This window comes from Primulina tabacum, chromosome 17, assembly GCF_025594145.1.
Source record: "Primulina tabacum isolate GXHZ01 chromosome 17, ASM2559414v2, whole genome shotgun sequence".
NCBI classification, from domain to species: Eukaryota; Viridiplantae; Streptophyta; class Magnoliopsida; order Lamiales; family Gesneriaceae; genus Primulina; species Primulina tabacum.
In genome coordinates, this window is record NC_134566.1 from 28,755,152 (window position 1) to 28,761,572 (window position 6,421).

A 6,421-nucleotide genomic window follows, 5' to 3' on the forward strand; every position below is an offset into this window, starting at 1 on the left:
ATTTACATATACATTTAAAAAAAAACAATTGGACCACTCGAGCTAAAGCCCGGGTAAAGAACCATGTGGCTCCGCCTCCGCTCTCACCCCTAAACAAATAAAATTAAGAACAAGTCTTTTATAAGATGTGCCAACTCTGTCTATATTTAAAAAATCGATCAACGAGACTGTGTCATAAATATATTTTTTTGTATACAATTAATTATTAATCCTTCTAATAATAATAATAATATTATTATTTTATTCACATTGGAAAACTAACCTATAAATCATCGGCAGGGACAATGTTTTTGTACAACCTCCACCATATGAGCATTGTCTAGGTATTTTTTTTAAAGTACAAATTTGGGGGAGTGTCAGCTATTCTGGCCTAAGGCGAGATCGGTGGGCTAAGTCTCCATCTCCATCGACGAGGTATTATATACTTATGCAATGATGATAAAGAAGTCACATCCAATTAGGTTTTATTGAAAGACTAGGTTTTTTGAGACGATCTCAAGAATTTTTATCTGTGAGACGAGTCAATTATACCGATATTCACAATAAAAAGTAATACTTTTAGCATAAAAATAATATTTTTTCATGGATGACCCAAATAAGAGACTCGTCTCACAAAATACGATCCATGAGATCGTCTCACACAAGCTGTCGCCTTATTGAAATTAATGTATATTCAAATATATTTTTATAATTTAAAAAAAACAAGATCATGAATTTTAAATCCACTTCTTCTATGTTTATATAGAGTTTTATATTAATTGGGATAGATTTCAAGTTCACATGATAATGAAGATATTTGAAATTCAATTATATTTTGTGTAACTGATGTATAAATAAGTAAGATATTGATTTAACATGTCATCTATTGTTTTATTGTTAACAATAAAAATACAATTGAAATTCATATATTTCAAATACATCCATCCAAATACAACTTAATTTTTTTTTTTTTTTGTGTTATTTTGATTTGAGAAACGATGTGAAAGTTAAATTTCAGATTTTTCTATTTTTTTATATAGAATTCAAAATTGTCCACATGAACTAATAAATAAATAAATAATGAAAAGATGAAATTTAGGAGTTCATACAGCTCTTCCGATATATTTTTATCCTCTTTTTTCGTTAAAAAATAATTTCATTTTGAATGAAATGATTTGGATTTGTGGGAGGCTTTCAGACGACTAGGTCGAGGAATAGAGTTAAAATATATATATGCTGCCATGGGTAGTCACTATGTGTACCACCAACAACAAAAGATACAGAGTTTCTATTTGAAAAAAAATGGTTTTGGTTATGTGTATTTGTCTTTTTACGATTTTAATTTTTTTTATATGTTCTACAATTTTAGAAATAAATCAGCGAAATTGAATGATACATAACTAAAATTCAAATCATAGATAACTTAAATCGTAAAAAAAATAAACATATTAACTTGTGCAAGTGGGCAATCCATGAAGAATTCAATTACAATGGAAAGAGATTTTGTTCATAAATATAATAATGCCAATCAAAATTTCTGAAATTCGTCACATGGAATATCTCAAAGGCGATATTTCTATAAAATGTGAAATCAGAGCATATGATGATATTCATCTAGTCGAAGAAAAGAACGATACTGAAAGTTTTTGGGGACCAAAATATAATTGCGACTGCAGCCATAACTATACTCGTTTTAGTGAATCTGGTTGTTTATAAACTTGCGACGACTTCTGCAAGATAACAACACAGAAGAAAATAAGCCATCAACTAGTGCTAGACGACGACTATGCCTTTGTTTTTAGCTAGCTGAGAATGAAGAAACCACGCAACTTCAATCATGTAATTTAGGGATGTAAACGAACCAAACCGTTTGTGAGCTATTCAAAACTCGATTCGATAAAAGCTCGTTTGAGCTCGTTTAATGAGGCTCAATAAGATAAACAAACCAAGCTCAAGCTTTACAGTATTCGGCTCGTTAGCTCGTGAACATGTTCGTTGATAAGTTCATTAGTAATCTTTTAGATGAAAAATAATAGTTTTGATATTCGATTTATTGATTTTGCATAAATATATAGAAAAATCTATTAAATTTATTTATTATAATAAATTTACAAATTTTAATAAGAATAATATATTTTTCTTTAAATATATAATTTACTTTTTAATTAATTTAATGTAAATTTAAATGTATAATTCATATTTATTAAGCTTGTTTAGGCTTGATAAAGGCTTGAATAAGCTCGTGAACCATGCATATATTCGTTAAATAAAGCTCGAGCTCGGCTCGATTATAAACGAACCAAGCTCAAACATTCAAGAGTTTGGCTCGGCTCGACTCGATTACATCTCTATGTATTTGTCATTGGAATGGGTGGATTTGGTAAAGTCTACGAGGGGATTATTGACAATGGACAAGAGACTGTCACCATAAAAAGATTAAAATATTGTTGGGAATCGATTTTTTCGTGTCCAAAACACAGCGAAAATTTTAAAATTTTTAATTCGACGTTCAAATAACGGTTTTGGGCACTCGTATGGTTTCAACAAAATTAAGCATTCATAGAGCATTTATAATTATATTTTAGTGAATAAATCACTTGGCACCAACTATTCCGAGATTGACGGAGATAACTCTTGTGATATTCTCTACAACAATATTCTTGAAGCTTTTCTTCAATTCTCCAATCAAGTTCACGACTAGAATGTTTGCTTCTCTTCTAAATTATACTAGAAAATTTAGAAGAATTTTATCCTTGAGATCAAAAACCAAAAGACGACTCAAACCCTAAACTATTTTGAGGTGGCCGAAATTTTGGAGAGTTTGAGAGTGAATAAATCATAAATGTGGAGGCTAGGGTTTTTGGTCCCCTTTTAAATCATGAGTCCTTAACCTAGTTTTCTTAATTATAGGTTTAGACTTCCTTAATTAAATATTAATGGGCTTAATTAATTTGACTAGTCCAAATAGTTTAGTTAATTACTATATCAAAGTCCATTAAGGACTTTAATTAATTAGTATGTTGGACTTGTACTCCTACAAATCCCTTATACATACTCTCATTAAATTTAATTTAATCATTCATTAGCTCAACCTTTGAGTTTAATATTTTAAATTATTAATTTTCATAAATTCAACTCCTTGAATTTATTATCTTCAAATTTTAATTATCATAAATCCAACTCCTTGAATTTAATATCTCATAATTTTATATAAATTCAACTACTTAGATTTATTGTCTCAACGTGAACAAAATATCTAGCACTTATGTGACCATTAATGGTTCAGAGATACAGCTAGTCGTGGGTTCACAATACTTTGTGATTCAGGACATTGTCCTTTATTCGGGCTTACTCTTATTTGCCTCATTCTATGTACCAACATTTGATCATGAGAATGTCATATATCATTTTTTGACTAAACTCATCTAATCATGGTAAAAGCGTCTAGTAGCATCACCCCATGACTCCCTGAGTATCACTGATAGTGCCTGCAAAAACCAATCAGTTATGATTAGCGTACAGGACGGTCCCTTCATCTCATATATCTCGATCGAATCTGGAACTAGTGTTCATCGAGGGTTGCATATTAGATTTGATACCTATGTGATACATTAATGAAACACTCAGGCTCCGTTTGGTACATGTGATAGGATAAATAAATGATTAATAATTAAAGTGATTAAAAAATGAGATATATGGATTAATAGTATGGTAGGATAAATAATATGATGTTTGATATGATTTTAAAATGATGGATTAATTTTGTAAATTTTATTGTAATGACCCAAATGCCCCAAATGCTAATTAAATAGATATTCTTAAAATAATTGGATAGATAATTAAATATTTATAATTATAATTTACATTTATTAAAATTAATTTAAATATATTTATTATAAATAAATTTGTAAATATACATTTACTTTAATAATTAAAATAACAATAATATTTTGAATGTTAATGTTAAATAAAGTTTTAGTGATAATTACAATATTATTGTTTTTTCTTAAAATAATTATAAATATTCTTAAAATAATTTGATAAATAATTAAATATTTATAATTAATAATTAAAATAGTAGTAATATTTTGAATATTAATTTTAATGCTAAATAAAGTTTAGTGATATTATAATATTATTGTTTTTTTAAATAATTATAAATATTCTTAAAATAATTAAATAGATAATTAAATATTTATAACTATAATTTGTGTTTAACAAAATTAATTTAAATATATTTATTAGAAATATATTTGAAAATATTACGATAATCATTAAACACAATAAAATAGAATTTAATAAATATTTATTTTCATAAGAGATAAGAGGATAAAAATGTAATTTGTGGTGTGTTGATAACTTATCCCACTTAATTTGTTAAATTAATAATCAAATAATTAATCATAAAATTAGGTCTTAAATCGGGTCAAAATGATTATTAATAGATCTTAAAATTTTAACCAAACATTATATAAGTATGTGATTATTCATCTATCATTGTTTAATCACATCAACCAAACACACCTTCATAGTGTCATCGCATGCACAACTAGAGAACCTTTGTCCTTAATGTACATCTTACACTCTGGCTAGAAATTTCATGCACTACTATTCAGTTAGATTACATAGGATATCTACACCCGTAGGTGAGTAGTGAATTCTCAACTACAATGCACCGGCTACTACATTTGTCGCAATTGCACCCAACATGGCCACCTCGTGACCCTCGCGGAGTTGGTAAATGAGTCAAAGCACAATCCTAGCATGTAGAGCCTTAATGTTGTCCTTGGTCGTAAGGGCTAATGATGTACAATCATAACCACATACTTTTTCTCTCGATGAATGATAACCACATGTAAAGTCTGAGGGAGAGTTGTTCGATATAATCATCATAAGATTACCCATATGCATGATTTGACATCTCTATGACATTATCATGAAACACCGGTACACAATATCACATATGCTAGCCTCAAGATCAAGCGGCTTTTATCCTTGTTTTTAGGCGGCTGAATCGATTAAGAATGCATTTAGAATATACAATGTTTACAAATGAGTTTCAAAATTGAATTACGATTCATTTGTATTAAAGTATAATCAAGGTCTTTAACTATGTTGATTGCATGACTATACAGATAAATTAAAACGAAATCATAAAATGAAAATTATATTAAAATAAAGACGGTTAATTACAACTGAGTCAATAAATTCTTTAGCCAACCGTTGGCTTACATTGCATATTGTTGGAACATTTCATGTTCGCAATCTTGATTTTGATGTTAATAAAACTTGTTATTTTTGTTACAAAAGATTTACCTAAGTGCGCAGAAAGCTGAAACTGATCAGGCTTCGAACTGTAAGTTACCAAACCAAAACTGAAGCAATCTAGACGCAAACTGAAAGCGCCAACTGATCGCTCAAACTGAACCAGTACAACTGAAGTATCAAGAGCAGTTCAAATAATTGTCCAGTTGATAGGTGGTTCACCAGAAGATCTTCAGAAGCCCGACCAGCTGATGAAGAGACCAACTGACCAGTTCAACTGAATCAGTGAAATCAGTTCAGCTGACGAGTCAACTGATTTCATCTTACCAACTCAAGACCAGTTCAACTGACCATTTGAAAGCATCAGTTTGGAGTCAATCAGTTTGCAGAACACGGCAAGCTTATCAAAGGTGGAATCCAGCTGCGCGCATTAAGGAAAATCAACTGTACTATCAATAGTACAATAATGGATGTTGCAGCAAAACTTAAAGACAAGATGTTCCAGAATGTGTGCCGGAAAAATCGAGACACAGATTTCAAGGAACACATTCAAATTGAAACGATCACATGTAATGAGTCTTGATGTACGGTCGCATTGCTACTATAAATGCAGATCAAGACCATCAACAACATGTAGAGTGGAAAGACATGAAAGAAAAGAAAGGGCACACTTATTGCATATCAGCTTAAAAAGAAGCCATCGGCCTAGTCGAGGGAACACTTTAAGTTATATCAACTTAGTGTAGAAGCTTATTTCCCTCAGTGTGTGAGAACACCTTTCGGGTTGTTTTCAGAGATTAGTTCACACACACACACACACCAACACTCAAATACAATCTTGCACAAAGACATAAAACTTGTGTATGTAGTCTTTGACAAACACACATTAAACAAGTGTTGGCTGGAAGGTGATAACTTCAGTCTAGACTAGGAGTTCAGTTAGGCAGTGGGTAAGTCCTAAGCTGGGTGGGTTTGTACAAAGTGTTGTATAAATCAAAGTCTTCTAGTGGATCCTACCCTAGGTGGTAGAAGAGATGACGTAGGAGCAGTTGAAGTCTCCAAACATTCATAAACATATCTTGTGTATTAACTGTTTAACTATGTTTTAAACTGATTTGATCAGTTCAGCTGATATCAGTTCAGATAAGTCCATAGCTGAACTGATAAAAGCCAGAAC